Raw genomic sequence first — 17,275 nt, 5'->3', positions numbered from 1 at the left:
ATTTTTTGTTTCCATTGACAGGCTGACAGATGAGATTAGACAGGAGTCCCCATGGACTATGATGTTAGCTGATGACATTGTGATCTGTAGCGAGAATAGGGAGCAGGTTGAGGAGACCCTGGAGAGGTGGAGATATGCTCTAGAGAGGAGAGGAATGAAGGTCAGTAGGAACAAGACAGAATACATGTTTATAAATGAGAGGGAGGTCAGTGGAATGGTGAGGATGCAGGGAGTAGAGTTGGCAAAGGTGGATGAGTTTAAAAACTTGGGATCAACAGTACAGAGTAATGGGGTTTGTGGAAGAGAGGTGAAAAGGAGAGTGCAGGCAGGGTGGAATGGGTGGAGAAGAGTGTCAGGAGTATTTTGTGACAGACGAGTATCAGCAAGAGTGAAAGGGAAGGTCTACAGGACAGTAGTGAGACCAGCTGTGTTATATGGGTTGGAGAGGGTGGCACTGACCAGAAAGCAGGAGACAGAGCTGGAGGTGGCAGAGTTAAAGCTGCTAAGATTTGGATTGGGTGTGACGAGGATGGACAGGATTAGAAATGAGTACATTAGAGGGTCAGCTCAAGTTGGACGGTTGGGAGACAAAGTCAGAGAGGCGACATTGGTTTGGACATGTGTATAGGAGAGATGCTGGGTATATTGGGAGAAGGATGCTAAGGATAGTGCTGCCAGGGAGGAGGAAAAGAGGAAGGCCTAAGAGAGGATTTATGGATGTGGTGAGAGAGGACGTGCAGGTGATGGGTGTAACAGAACAAGATGCAGAGGACAGAAAGATATGGAAGGAGATGATCCACTGTGGTAACCCCTAATGGGAGCAGCCTAAAGAAGAAGAAGTTAGAACTACTGCCATCTTGTTAGGGGTGTGTTCTCAGATGTCATTACACATTGCTCATGAAGCGACGGGAAAAAATTGTCACCTTTAGCTCACTTTTCTACCTGAGTTCTTGGGAACCAAAAAGCTTCATTTTAAAATTGTTTTTTGCTTGCCTGATTCTTTATCGGTGTTGACCTTTAGAACCTTTTGACCCCAATTCTTGCTTCACACTTAGGCTGCTTCTTTTCCGCCAGTTATTCAATTAATAAATACCAACTGTCAGCATCATCATCATCACTATCAAAATATCACTCTTGTTTGGTTGTAAATGCTTTTGGCCATGCTATTTCAATAGTGCTGTGCACCTTATTAGTCTCTGCATGTAAATGAATGAAGATCAGTTTATTCTGTAGTAATACTTGTCCTTTTCCTGATGATCCATTTACTCTGTGGTTATCCAAGTTATTTTCCTGATCTCTAAACATTAAAACAATCTAGACAAGAACAGGCTATTCAGCCCAACAAAGCATTAAGTCAAGTTTTGAAAGTCCCTAAAGTCTTACTGTCTACCATACTACTTGGCAGCTTATTCCATATGTCTATGCTTCTCTGTATAAAGAAAAACCTCCTAATGTTTGTGCAAAATTTACCCTTAACAAGTTTCCAACTGTGTCCACATGTTCTTGATGAACTCATTTTAAAGTAACAGTCTTGATCCACTGTACTAATTCCCTTCATAATTTGAAACACTTCTATCACATCTCCCCTTAATGTTGCTTAAACTGAAAAGGCTCATCTCTTTTACTCTTTCCTCATAATTCATCCCCTGTAGCCCTGGGATCAGCCTAGTCGCTCTTCTCTGGACCTTTTCTACTGCTGCTATGTCCTTTTTGTAGCCTGGAGAACAAATTTGCACAGAGCATTCCAGATGAGGCCTCACCAGTGCATTATAAAGGTTGAGCAGAACCTCCTTGGACTTGTACTCCACAGATCGTGCTATATAACCTAACATTCTGTTAGCCTTCTTAATGGCTTCTGAACACTGTTGGGAAGTTGATAGCCACTATGACTCCTAAATCCTTCTCATAAGGTGTACTCTCGACCACCCATTGTGTATTCAAACATCACATTTTTACTTTCTAATATGTAATACTTTACAAATCTGCCCAAGCCTGTATGTTATCCAAGTCCTTCTGTAATGATATAACATATTCCAAAATATCTGCAAATCTACCTATCTTGGTATCATCTGCAAACTTAACCAGCTTGTTACTTATATTCCTATCTAAATCATTTATATTTATTAAAAATATCATCAGCCCTAGCACTGACCCCTGCTGGTCACCACTCTTAACATTGGCCAGTTCTGATGATGGTTCATCGCACCATCACCCTCTGCTTCCTGTGTCTGAGCCAATTCTGCACCCATCTAAAAACAACACCCTGAACTCCCACTTCTTTTAGTTTGATGCCCAACCTCTCATGAGGCACCTTATCAAATGCTTTCTGAAGATGAAACAATGGATGAGGCAGAGCTATATACATGCTGAGTTTAGCTGAAGGCTCTGTGATTGGGAGCCTATCTTACCCATACTTTATCTTAGCCTCTGTTTGGTTTAGGAACACAATTTAGTACTTGATTGGTTGTCTGAAATGTCATTCCTTATATTTTTATAGGAAGTACATATATGAAAGTACTGCAAATACTAGAGACCAAAATACCCAACCTACTTAAAGAGTAATGTGCATGTCAAAGTGTGCACATGCACACTTCTCAAAACTTTTTTTCCTGACTTTACAGTGATGTCAGAGAAGCGCTAACTGCTTGACAGAGATGCAGTCATTTTCATAGCTGCAGTTATGAGCATTCAGATGAATTTTTTTCTAAGTGAAACCAATCATTTAAAATAAGGTCTTAAATACAGGGTGCCTCCTATTTGGTGTGTCAGGTCTGTTGTCGGGCCGGTCTACTTCTAAGGATTAAAATCTTATCCCATTTTGGGCAGGCTGTAAAGTCTGCTATTTGAGTTTTGTGGAAGACGAATGTTCTCTTCGTTCCCTTGTACTAATTCATGTCTGAGAAGTAATCTTTACGAGACCATGTAAAAGCATGCTTTGTTTTAGCAAACATAAAAATATTTGTGCAAAGGACTCAAGGTCTAAGCATTCCACACATGAGTCTGTCTTATCACGTTTTTCCCTTAGCTTACATCTGAACGCCATAACAAAAGGGGCCAAGAAATCAAATTGCATAAGGGGCGTTGAAGGGGCTCAAGGATTGTGTATAATTAATGTGTTGACTGTTACATTTCATAATGATATTAAATCACGCATTCTAGGGGTATAAAAACTTGCCCCACCCAACAGACGGGGTTCAGAAGAGCCCTGACGCTGTCATGTATTATTGATTGTCTGCTTTTCTGAAACTCTTCTCACTGTGACTCTGCAAAATAAAGCTGCTTTATAACCACACCTGCTGTCTTGTCTGAAGACTTCGTCCACAGTTTGGAGCTAGGCTACCTGAAGTGAGGCCTGCTCTTAAGATCCACGCCTATCAGAATCCTGAACTGTGCAGTACTTACATGTTTTTACACGTGTATTTTGAGTTTGGGTTTTTACATATATCACAGTTTTATTTTTATAATTATCTTTGATTTTGGAATTGTAATTAAAAACTACATTTTTATTTATTATTTATTGATCACGTGACCACATCAGCCACCTCTGTGATGTCGACACTATTTTATTTATTTATTTTTTTAAGGCCTGCTCACTGTTTTTGCTATTTTGTTGCTGCTAAAACACAAGAATGGGATTATGGCTAGCTGACAAACTGCAGAATAAGTGAAGACAGCAAACACCAAGCTGTAAATTTAAAAGATTCTGTACTCAAATGTATTTGTGATAAAAGCTATAAACTTTTGGAGTCACCTTGAGGTAAAAACTGTATTGAAGAAAACAAGAGAGGAAACAAAATAACCAGGAGATGGACAAAAGGAAATTGGATTAGGCGAGTAGCAAGTTGTTGAACAGGCAGAGATCAGAATCCCAGTAAAGACAAATAAATACTGTATATGCCAACGACAGAAACATAAAATCAAAAATTTAATTTTAAGGAAAAGGTCTTCACAGTAAAATCTTCTTAGAAGTGATTTTTATTTCCCACTATACAAAAGAGAAATGTTACTAAAGGAATGTGGCTCTGAAAATTTGTATGCTTCATGCTGTATATGGAATAGACAGGATGACACAGTATGTTATGTGATCAGAAACAGGCAGAGCAAATGGCAACAGCCACACAGCAAGAATGATATAAAGATATTATGTTAAGTATGCAGAAAGCAAAACATAAATTACCATCACCAGAATGACAATAAAAATGTATAAGTAACAAGAAAAGTAGTCTAGAATTAAACCACACAAGATTTCAGGAAGCCAAAAAATCCAAATTCAAAACAGAATCTTAAAATGACAAACACAAGAAAATTAAAAGTACAAATAAAAGCAATACTCAAGACCCAGTATAAACTAAAGGTCCTGTCACGTTACACAGCCTTTCCAGCGATTTCCAGTTATAGACGTGATTCATATAAAGAGATGGAGGCAGTTGTGGTGACAGTTGTATAGTCTGACATACCCACCCGACTCAACACAACAAGTCTGTGACTCATCTGATGTTGTCGTAAGTTGTCAGGGTGAGTTCTGTGCATGTGCGAGCTGAGACCCAAAGAACTCTAAGCCGGGATGTGCAATATATACTCTATATGATACAACTATGGGGAATATGGAACAAGGGTGTTTTGGACATCACAAACAGAAGAGAGGCCTGACTTTCTGATGTCTCATGTTTTACATACTAAAACAAAATGGAAAAAATAAAAAAAAGGACAGGGATTATGGTTGAACTCTGGAAAATATTTATGCAACACCAGCCCTGTTTGGCAGCACATTACTGACTGTCAGACAAAGGGACAAGCTTGCAATACTTTCGACATGTGAAACTATGCTTGAAAGTTGTCATATAATTTGTCATACCTTGTGATGACTTGTTGTATAATCTGACATTATCCGGTGACAACATGAGTCAATGCACTCATTAAGTCTGACATCCCCTACGAGCAGAAGTCATGAAATGTGCACACTGGCTTTATGTGTTAATTTCTAAACATACAGTTCACTGATATCAAATCATAATTCCTAGTTTGTGAGTGTGCTCCAAAAGTGAGGCTCAGCCTCAGTGTATGTGTACAATACAAGTTTGGTCTCATTACAGAATGATGTTCTCAGCCTCAATCTTCCGTCTTCTGCATGCATTTGATTTCCCATGCCATTACACCATATCCATTTTCTAGTCTCCACAATATCATTCTAACAAAGTTTTTATTTTGTGTTGTTTTATTTTGAATTTATTTTATTAATTATACATTTGTATTTTCTGTTCTGTATCTTGTTTCTAATTGACAAAGAAAAATAAACCCTTGCGTTATTATCTATATTTCTCCTGTTACTATTCTAAATTTAGACAGAATTCAAGAAAACTTAAAAAAAAGGTTTCTTGCTGCAGCTGTCTTTTCCTGGAAGATGGCCAACAGCTTGACCTGATTTCACAGTGGAATTCATAGAATGTACTGAAAATTTTCTTTCCTCTGTATCAGCCTTGATTCCACAACATCCTTTCCTAATCATCGTGCTCACTCACTAAATCTGTTGTTGATTATTTTGCTGCTTCTAGATCTGCGATTGAAATTGTAGACTGCATCTGGAGTCTTTACTGTATGAATCCTGTTTGCTTCTGAGAGCAGAGGGCACTGTGTGAGGATGTGCCCAGTTAGCAAGAGGCTGGCAGGGGAAGGGGCACCACCATAATCTAGCAGGTTAGCCAAGAGTCTGACATGACTTCTTAGACAGAAAGAGGACCACATTAACCGGAGCAGAGGCCCTGTATATACAAGTGTGGGAATACCACAGCTGCTAAAGGGCATTATTCTGTGCATGTGTGATAAGAAAGTTGTGGCCTAGACCATATGCAATATTCCAACCCACAGACGGCAAGATTCAGTGATCTTCTCCATAGTTGGGAAGTTCAGAGAGAAATAAAATGGTTGTCCACTGAATCAGTCAATGACATCAAATGCCAGGTAAAAACATCCTGGAAAGGTAATGGCTGCCAACAGTGACTTTCTACTTTAAGGACAACTCAAAGCTCACAGTTGTAACAACACTATAGACTTCAAGAGGCATTAGAGGTTTCAGCCTGATGTTCTTCTAGCAAGGGTAACACTAGGGCCCTGACAGAGAGCTTAATTGTCACCAGTGATTACTTTAAAGATTACCATTTGAGGTCAGTATTGATGACCTGCCACATATGATAGACTTTGTTCACAATTTTGCAGAATTCTTAAACTCTAGAAATTTCACTTTTGCAGCAGCACACATATAAATTAAAAATGGGAGTGTCTAATAAATCATTTCAGGTCTGCATAAAGTCTTTCCTGAGGATAATTTGAAAACTGGTAAAGCTGTTAATCGTAATTAATTTGGGAGACTGGCTGTGCATTTTACTTCACCTCTCGTCTTCCTCTGCAGCACCTTTCTGGGCCAGGGGTGTGGATTCACCTCGGAAAGTCATCTCCAAGAACTGTTATTGACATTACATGTTGATTACAATTGTTCTGATTGTTAAGTAGATGGCTAAACAATAACTGAAAGAAGTTACACTTGTATTTGCTTGTACTTTTTCATTCTAAGGTAGCTTATTTCATTATTTAACAAAGATATTGAGTCAACTGGAACTATGAGAGAACGTTCAGGTGAGGCTCTGCAGGATGGAAGACGGAGCCATGCGTGCTGAAGAATCTTAAAAGAAGGTGTACTGAACAATGCAGGAGATCAGACAAAGAAAAGAAGACAGCCAGGTAGGCAGTTGCACCAAGTGCCACATTTGAGTACCGAGAAGAGAAACTGAATAGGTGAAGGTTAGTAATAAATTAAAACTATCATATTACTTATGTTTTAGTGCTAATGTCTAATAACAGAGATGCAGTCTGTACAGTTAATCAGCAGCTCTAGTCAGGGTATGCTAGATGAAGTAGTGAGTCTTTAGTCGGGATTTGAAAGCTTAAAGTACCACTAAATAGCTACTTATGTCTATGTACCAGTCCTTCCTCCATTGTGCTCTTGGGATGTTACAATATTTCCTGCAGCCACCTCATTAATAAATAGTAGGAGAGAATATTGAGCACATAGTTAGCATGTAATCAAGTGAAAAGTTCGGATTAGATACTATACATCCATTCATCTTCTTAACCTGCTTTTCCAAGAGCGTATACCAGCAAGCATCAGATGCAAGGGATGAACAATTCGTGGTCAGGGTGCCAATCCAATACTGGGCAAATACACGCACCTGGGCCTTTTTATCAATGCCAATTCAGTTAGGTTTTTAATTTGCTTGAAGTTTAGTGAGTTTAGTACTGATGACTCAGCATAGGCATTTACAGTATGTATTTAATTTGATGTAGCGCAGGGGTGTCGCTTGGCTCTCAGTGTCAGAGTCTGCATGAAGTTTGCATGCTTTCCCTATGTTTTTGTGCATTGATTTGTATCAATGACTGTCAATGAGTTTACTCACTCAAACATTGCCCTCCATTCTTTTATTACCATGTCCTCATCAAGGGTGACTCATCATGTGTTGCTTCAATGTGCTCTACTGCACACTCTGCCTTTTTCCTTTTCTTATTAAAAATACAATGTAGTTTAATTGTCCAGTTCAGATTTATTATTTGTATAATATATGATGAAACTCATATATGCTGTTTTCACTACACTGCCAATTAGAAGTAAATGTATGAGAATAAGTAGAATATAGTTTGGCATTGGGCGGAAGGGCCTTAGTTGTCATGACTCCATCCACAGCACACTTTCTGAGCAGACAAGCAAGCAAGAAACGTTTCCTACCTCGAGAAAACAGTGCTAAGAATCAGTGATGAAATGTATTATTTTTAGCTTAATTTTGTTGCCACAAGCATGCCTCATTAATGTGGAAGGCACATTTTCTTAAATCAAAACTTTTGCTTTTTCTAAATGGACATATTTGAGAAGTTTTAAGGCTTTTGTTTACATTGGGGCCGGTACCCATTAGCTCAATTTTAAAATGCAAGAGCAGGCTAGTTATTTATTTACGTTATAAAATATACATCACTTTAATACACAAGTTTATGTGGCAAATTAACATATACTATGACTGAGAAGAAATAACTTTGACCTGAAAAATACCGAACTTACCCTTTAATTGTGTTGCAGTTTTGTACTTTAAAAATATATGGTTAATTAGATGTATTTTTACAGGATTTTGCACAGTGTCACTCCTTACAAAGGTAATGAATTGTTACTGTAATAAACAAGTTTAGTTTGTTGCCATTTATCTGTGATATGGTAGTGGGAATTGTGTTCTCAGCGTATTTACACTCTGGCGCCTGCTCTTGCTTTGTGAAATGGCTTTGCAACATTTGGTGTCAAATTAAATTAATTCAGAGTTCCTGAGAAAGCTCTGGAGTTCCTGCTCCGAACGAGTTCTGGTATTAGTAATTGCAGACTATGGTAAAGACTAAATTAAAATAATTCATCTTGCTTTTTCCAAACATCCTATTCTGTTGGGTGCTTCTGCTGAGTCGAAGCTGACCGCATTTTTAACGTGTGCTCCATGTATTGCATAATCCTGACTTAAGCTCATTCCTAGTGGTTTGGCTTCAGTTCCACCAAAACCTCAAATGGGATAAGTGGTTTGGAAAATGGATGAATGGAACACACAAGGCCTTTACAGAAGAACCAGTCATTGTATCTTATCATCAACCCCACATCCTCTTCATTTCTGATGAGAATAATATTTGTTAGCGGATTATTGTTGTACTGTTTATTTGTTTTTTGGAAAAATTTAAACAAATCAGTCACTCTGTGTCATTTTGAATATCTACTATATTAAACACATATCAGGATCTTCTTTATTTTGTTAAAGCCCACATATTGTGAAATATCTTCTTATTTTAGCTTGGACCCTCTAGTTTAGTTTCTTCTACAATCTGAAAGCACATCTGTGCTTATACAAATTAGACCCAGATGGCATAGACTCACTTTGACCCTGACTTGCAATAGTGCAATAGATTCTGAAATGACATGTTTGCATAGATAAATGTGAAACAGAACATTTCATTAAAAATGGCTCTATATTGGCTGTAATTAATATGAGGCACATTATTCTTCCCACATCAGAGAAGTATGTTTTAATTATTTGTGAACATGTTTACGGTGACCTTTTGCTTTCAAAGGACGGTGTTGCTGGAATCGGCTCTTTCTCACTAAGACCCTTTTTAAAAATAACATAATGCTGTCAAATCCACCTAAACCAATTCTTTGTCCTGGGAGATCTTAGCATATTTACAGTGCATCCAGAAAGTATTCACAGCGCATCACTTTTTCCACATTTTGTTATGTTACAGCCTTTATTCCAAAATAGATTAAATTCATTTTTTTCCTCAGAATTCTACACATAACACCCCATAATGACAACGTGAAAAAAGTTTACTTGAGTTTTTGCAAATTTGTTAAAAATAAATAAACTGAGAAAGCACATAAGTATTCAAAGCCTTTGCCATGAAGCTCCAAATTGAGCTCAGGTGCATCCTGTTTCCCCTGATCATCCTTGAGATGTTTCTGCAGCTTAATTGGCGTCCACCTGTGGTAAATTCAGTTGATTGGACATGATTTGGAAAGGCACACACCTGTCTATATAAGGTCCCACAGTTGACAGTTCATGTCAGAGCACAAACCAAGCATGAAGTCAAAGGAATTGTCTGTAGACCTCCGAGACAGGATTATCTCGAGGCACAAATCTGGGGAAGGTTACAGAAAAATTTCTTCTGCTTTGAAAGTCCCAATGAGCACAGTGGCCTCCGTCATCCATAAGTGGAAGAAGTTCAAAACCACCAGGACTCTTCCTAGTGCTGGCCGGCCATCTAAACTGAGCGATCGGAGGAGAAGGGCCTTAGTCAGGGAGGTAACCAAGAACCCGATGGTCACCGTGTCAGAGCTCCAGAGGTCCTCTGTGGAGAGAGGAGAACCTTACAGAAGGACAACCATCTCTGCAGCAATCCACCAATCAGGCCTGTATAGTAGAGTGGCCAGACGGAAGCCACTCCTTAGTAAAAGGCACATGGCAGCACGCCTGGAGTTTGCCAAAAGGCAAAGGGCTCTCAGACCATGGGAAACAAAATTCTCTGGTCTGATGAGACAAAGATTGAACTCTTTGGTGTGAATGCCAGGCATCACGTTTGCAGGAAACCAGACACCGCTCATCACCAGGCCAATACCATCCCTACAGTGAAGCATGGTGGTGGTAGCATCATACTGTGGGGATGTTTTTCAGTGGCAGGAACTGGGAGACTAGTCAGGATAAAGGGAAAGATGACTGCAGCAATGTACAGAGGCATCCTGGATGAAAACCTGCTCCAGAGCGCTCTTGACCCCAGACTGGGATGACGGTTCATCTTTCAGCAGGACAACGACCCTAAGTACACAGCCAAGATATCAAAGGAGTGGCTTCAGGACAACTCTGTGAATGTCCCTGAGTGGCCCAGCCAGAGCCCAGACTTGAATCCGATTGAACATCTCTGGAGAGATCTTAAAATGGCTGTGCACCGACGCTTTCCATCCAACCTGATGGAGCTTGAGAGGTGCTGCAAAGAGGAATGGGCGAAACTGGCCAAGGATAGGTGTGCCAAGCTTGTGGCATCATATTCAAAAAGACTCAAGGCTGTAATTGCTGCCAAAGGTGCATAGACAAAGTATTGAGCAAAGGCTGTGAGTACTTATGTACATGTGATTTCTCAGTTTTTTTATTTTTAATAAATTTGCAAAAACCTCAAGTAAACTTTTTTCACATTGTCATTATGGGGTGTTGTGTGTAGAATTCTGAGGAAAAAAATGAATTTAATCTATTTTGGAATAAAGGCTGTAACATAACAAAATGTGGAAAATGTGATGCGCTGTAAGTATGAACCAACCCTGGAAGGGATGACAGTCCATTGTAGAGTCCACTCAAGCACACAGGGTCACACAGGAACCATTTAAAATTGTCACACACATCTTTGGATTTGTCAAGACAGTGAAAGTGCAAGGAAAAAAAACTCACATTGACATGGAGGGAATCTGCAAACTGTAAATAGATGATGACCATGCATAGGATTTGAAGCTAAGGTGCTGGATCTGTGGGGTAGCAGCATTATCATCTATGACAATATGCAGCCCACAAATCTTTTAGGGAAAGGAAATTACATTTGTAACATGTGTGAAAGAACAAATGTTTATGGAAATGCTAAAAAGAATACGTTTAATTTATAAACAAAATTGCTGTTTTTGCTGGAAGGCATCTGCATATTTACTTTTATATTTACATTTACAGTTATTCGCTTAGCGGACACTTTTATTGCAAGATGACAAAAGAGGTCAGCACAATCGAGAAACCATCAGTCCAGCAGGGCTGTTTTGAAACAAGGGCTATTGGACAAGGTTACAAAATTGATCATCACAAGTGCAGACCTTTCACCCAAATAGAAAAACACATTTCTTTATTGTCAGAGCCATTCAAATTTATTATCAATTTGACAGATTCACAGAACAAGAGATTCTTCAAGTGCTTCTTAAACACAGTAAGAGAGTCAGTTGGAGGCTTACAATCTTGTAACTCCTTCAGAGTTCTCATAGGTCTATTTGGCGGCCTACCTCACTTCTCTTCTTCTTGAACGAACACTCATATACTCTATCCTTTACTTAATTATTGATATAAGTGGACTCCAAGGGATATTATTATATTATTGACTTGGATATTTTCTTTTCTCCATCCCCTAGCTTGTGCTTTTCAATTTTGGTCTCTGATGTGTAGGTTAAGTCATGATACTGACTCATCACAGGCTGTCCCTTCTAGATAAGGTTAATTTATATTACAATCAGCTAAAACCCCTTGAATACAGAGAGGGAATCTCCACTGATCTAATTCTCTTACTTCTAAAACCAGCATTCTGCACCAGTGATGATTTAAGTACAGTAAGTCATATTAAAGGAGGTGAAAACTTATGTTATCAATAATTTTGTATTTTATATTTGTAATTAATTTAGACCACTTTTCAGAAGTGTTTTCTGTTGATAGGTGTCAAATAAACAACCTTAAATCCACTGTGATTTAATATATTGTATAAGAATAAAATGTGAAAACTTCCAAGGGGGTGAATAACTTTTATAGGCACTGTAATAATGCATTATAATTTAATCTGAATTTATTTCTATGATACACTGTCCCCCAATTAAGCAATGTCCAACCTGTGAAACAGCAACACATTTTTTAAGAATAGGTACTGTTTCTGTTTGAGTCAATTTCTCTATATTTACTATACATAGTGTAATGGCCAGTGAGCGGAAAGTTCATGTTTGTTAAGGTTACATGTATCCCTGAAAATACAATACACTTACAGTGTCACAGTTTACTCCTACTTCACCTTGTGAAATGCGAGCTGGTAGAACAAGGAAATCCCTAAGGAAACAGACAAGGAACTGCTGACACTTTAAAGTGTCTCTTGATTTTAATTTTCAGGGGAGGATTAGAAGCTGTAGCAAAAGGACATGCACAGTAAGGGAGCTAGACGTACCTGGAAGCAGAGACTGCCCCATGAGATCAGAACAATTCACAAGAGCCCCACCTCTGTTAGGCACCAGGACACTGATCAGTTAAAGAAGGGACTCCAACTACTGTAGTACTAGGTGTAACCTTTAAGAGAAAAATTCTAACCCTAAAACCTAGGAAAGGAAGGTGTACTAAAGATGTCTGAAAGGACATTTTTTGGGCTGTGAAATGGCCTTAAGCAAAGCCTGGGACTCTAGTAACCCATAATTTTGTAAATAGAGACTAGGACTCTGAAAACCCTAAAAAGGTCTATTTCTTGTGATGCGTACTTTTCATGAAGTGTTTATTCTTTATAGTATACAATTACTTTTGCTCATTTAGTAAACACTTTTATCTAAAGCAGCCTTGTCATAACCTTGTCATTTAGAAGTTGCAGTAGTCAAGATGTAGTCAGACCAATGCTTCGAGATGTTGACAAGCATATTTTTCCAGATATGGTCAGATCATGCAGATGTTATATAAGGAGAATCTGCATAAAAAGTAAACAGCTGTCATGTGGTCAGTGAAGAATGGCTAATCATTGATCATCTCCCAAAGTTACAAATTGACTTGGTAGATGTTAGTGATAACAAGCTACACTTTACAGGGATAGGGTATTGAACAGAAGAAATTCAGACTTTGGCAGAATGAGCTGGAAATAGTTTTCCTTCGTCCAAGCTGAGATATCAGAAAGACATGCTGAGATTCCAGATGAGACCATGTAATCTTCTGGATACAGCTGAGCATATCGACACAGCTGTGATTTAAGAATTAGCACTAGAATTCCTGAAGCCTATGAAAAAACTTGTAATTCCGGCCCACCTTAAATCCCTATCAGCACAAGCAGCAAGAAGCCTGCTATACCATCCCCAGCCCACACCTACCACCCACTGCTGGAGCTCATCTGGGGCAAAAAAGTTCTCTCAGCTCAAGCCAAGGCTCCTAATCTGCGTGTGTGGTGCCTGGGGTTTTACAGGGTAAATAATATATCGTCATTTGGAATACGTACATTTCATGTGTGTTCCATGTTTACAACAATGTGTGTAAAATGTAGGATGAACTGCAAGGCAGGAATCGTAGAACATAATACTAAAAAAGAAATGTTTCTCATATTTTGGTAATAATTGACAAAATGTACACATGAAACATATAATATGTGAAGAATGAAGTCCAAATATTAAATAAACACTTTCACAAAATGTGCAAGTATAGGACAAGATGATAGGGCCTAGTAATTTAGAAGGAGAAAAGGACCCAGCACCTTTCCAGGGGCACCACTGTGCTTGTCTTATGCAGCTCTGACATCTCTCCACTCAATGACAAACAATAGGAGGCATGATTTAAATCACTTCAGAGTAGTTCCAATGATGCCAAGGTCAGATGGCAGCAAAGATAATCGGATGATTAACTATCAAAGGCAGAAGAAAGATCAAGGAGGTTAATAACCAATGACATGGAGGTAGCTCTAGCCAGTGGCAATGGCTGTTTTGGTGGGTTCTCTTGATTGTTACATGAGATTTAAATACACTTCAAAAGAAAAATGATCAGCAAATACCAGTTTAATCAAAAGAGTATCTTTTCATTGTGTTTAAATCTAATTTGAAGCTATTGAGTGTGCTCATCATGTAAGAGTAGCGTTTAAAATATCTTATGAAAACATAACTACTTCAGAAAATGAAATTAATTCCTTTGCACTACTGTACTAAAATCATATTACTGTTGCAACACATCTCCAGATTGATTAAAGAAATTGGGTCTTTTAAGAATAATGTTATAGTATGTTTGAACTAATAAATCAAGCCATATATTCAAAAGAAAGTATGACTGTCATCCACCCAGTCACTCATTTTCTCTTCTGCTTTATACAGATACAGGTGACTAGGACTTTATGCCTACCTCAGTGGCAATGAACAGTGTAATCATAAGGGGGTGCCACAGAGCCCCAAACCACAGACACATTGTTACCCAACACAATTATGGGTTCAAATAAAATGTTTTTATTTGCCACCAGCATGTTTTCAATTAAGTACCAGCCAAAATACCCCACATATAAACACGTATTCTCTTCCTTTTCTCCCTTCCCGCTGCCTCCGACTCTGACTTCTCGAGGTGAGGTTGTGGCCATCTTTTAAACTAGACCGAGGACTGCTTCCATTTTCCCAACATGGAATGCCTGGGTCAGGCAGAAACTTAGGTAGTCCTGCCCCACCAATGCCCTCTAGCTGACTCAAAGACCCTGCCAGTTGGGTTACACTTCTGGTCTCCAACTCCCATGCCACCCTGTGGGTTGTCTCATCTGTGTTCAGCCTGGAGGAACACTGCCATATTCTTTGCAGAAGAATTAACTGCTCCTGGCAACTCATGTTCACCCAGCCCATTCATCATCCTTCTCTCTGTGCCAGGATGAAGAATGTAAGGCTTGGTCAAGTCTCGACTCCCACCATCCTCTATCTATGGCCTACTGTCTGGGCAAGAAATTATCTTTCATTCTGGCCCGGATACCTGTGCTTCCTCCCTTACACTTACATGACATGAGTCAACTCCGGAAGGGACACCGGTGAATTGCAAGTAATACACTTCCATTTAAAATACATTCTAAACAAAACATTTTCTTTTGGCACCCAGCATTCTTGTGAATATATAAATAATACAGCATACAATACAGTAGACAAATAAAATGGAGTTTATAAGCATTAATATAGCAAATCAAAATGTATTAGAATAAGTTTCTTTGGAAAATAAATGAATGACATAAAGGAGATTAATACAATGAACTGATAAACAGAAACACCCGTACATCATTTGTATTTACATTTTATATATCTTTATTGCATTTTATGCAATCCAGCTGCATAAATCAAGTTTTTTTTTTTGTTTGTTTTTTTTTTGTAGAACAACTTTCTGTGCAAAAAGTAAAGAGAGTTATCGTTTAGGAAAATAGATCTATGAATTTCTGGTAAATATCACAGTATACAGATATCCAATGAACTTTTCTTCAGTTACTATAATAAATGAATATAAATGGTATCTATATACATATACAATACATGAAATATGAATACATGACAAAGAGTTTCTTATACCTGTTACATTTTAAGAAATCCAGTCCTTAGGGACCACCATATTCACTTTTTCATCACTGTCTAATATTAAGAAGATATCAACACTATGGAAGACAACATGTTCAAAGTGTGTCAGCTACTAACAAAACGCAGGAGCCTGTACTGTGCTGTATACAGTGGGGATTTGTGTTTGCACTGTTAGGGTGAATTTGGTAATAAATTTACTTTTTCAAAAGACATACTGTATTTTTTTCTTAAATGTTTTTGCTGTAAATCATCAAATCATAAAAACATTTTTAATTAATGTTTGATATTAAAGGTTTAAATAATCTAGGCTCTGGAAGAATAGCACTGGTTATTTCTGGTAATTAACAGCTTAACTGCAATTGTATATTACATTATTCTTGAATGAAGCAAACACTCAATAACAGTACTTTGAATTTTCTCAATTAAGGCATAACTGATTTATTTATAATATTTCAGAATTATTATTTTTTTATTTACATTTTCTGTAAAATTCAGAAACCTGCTCTGAAACCCTAACCCTAACATAATAGCCCTAACATAACCTTAAATGTATTCAGTGCAATAAGGCACTATATTTCTTTTTATATCTATGAAGCTCAGGATAAAGGATACCATCTTTAGTTAAAATGCTGGCAATGGTGAACACTGCTACACATGATAATATTAAGAAATGACTGAAAACAGCTCTGGCTAAGGAGGCGAGCATGATAAATAATCATATAATGCAGGTGATGCAGCCTCAATCTGATGTGGTAGCTTTAGGTGTAAACTTTTATTGGAGGATTATGGACCCTGATGACTGACTAGTTTGTTTTATGTTTTATTGTAATTTTCGTTTGTTCTTTAAGAGAATAAAACAAGGCCAAGAACCTAAAAATTTAATTTTTTTTTCTTTTTCCTCACTTGTCTTGATGTACTTAAAATATTATAATATACTGTAGTTTTGTATTTCTCTGTCATTAATGACTACTATATTTTACAGAACAAGCAAAAAGATAAATCTGCAATTGCTGGAACAAATAGTTGCATACAAGTTTTATATTGACAAATGTATTATAGTATATGAGCTTAATAACAATCCTGACAGATTAATAAGGCGCTAACATAATAATATTCATGCACTTTGAAAACATGTTATTCATGTTTTATATAAATATTATTATTTAATTATGCTTTTCAATTTCTAAAATATTTTTAGGTAAAAAGTGATGTTCTTAAAAAGTTACAAGTCCTAGCTTTAATATACAAAGCAAACCTAGAATTTATACTTACTTAAAAACAGAAAATTATAAGATATTTTGATTAGTTTTCACACACACACACCACACCTTCTCAGGTGAGGAATATTAATCCAAAACTCCGGCAGTGCTGAGGCCCAGAAATGAATACGGATGAAATGGCTAAACAGAGACAAACATAAATTGCTAGTTGTGTAAGTCTGTACTGTAAAAAGCCTGGGCTCCTAGAAACCATGGATTGTGGCACTTCAATCAATCAATTGCATCAGTTATGCATTAGTGGCTAAGCGAGGTTCTCTTTCCTCGGCAGTTTCACTTTGCCGACATGCTCGCCTCCATTGTCTTTCAGCGACTAAATGATTTTCTCTATCCTTGGAGGTTTAGTTTTACAGATGTACTCGTCTCGCTTGTTTATTAGTGG

The sequence above is a fragment of the Polypterus senegalus genome, chromosome 3 (assembly GCF_016835505.1).
Source record: "Polypterus senegalus isolate Bchr_013 chromosome 3, ASM1683550v1, whole genome shotgun sequence".
NCBI lineage: Eukaryota > Metazoa > Chordata > Cladistia > Polypteriformes > Polypteridae > Polypterus > Polypterus senegalus.
This window is presented reverse-complemented; position numbering follows the sequence as displayed.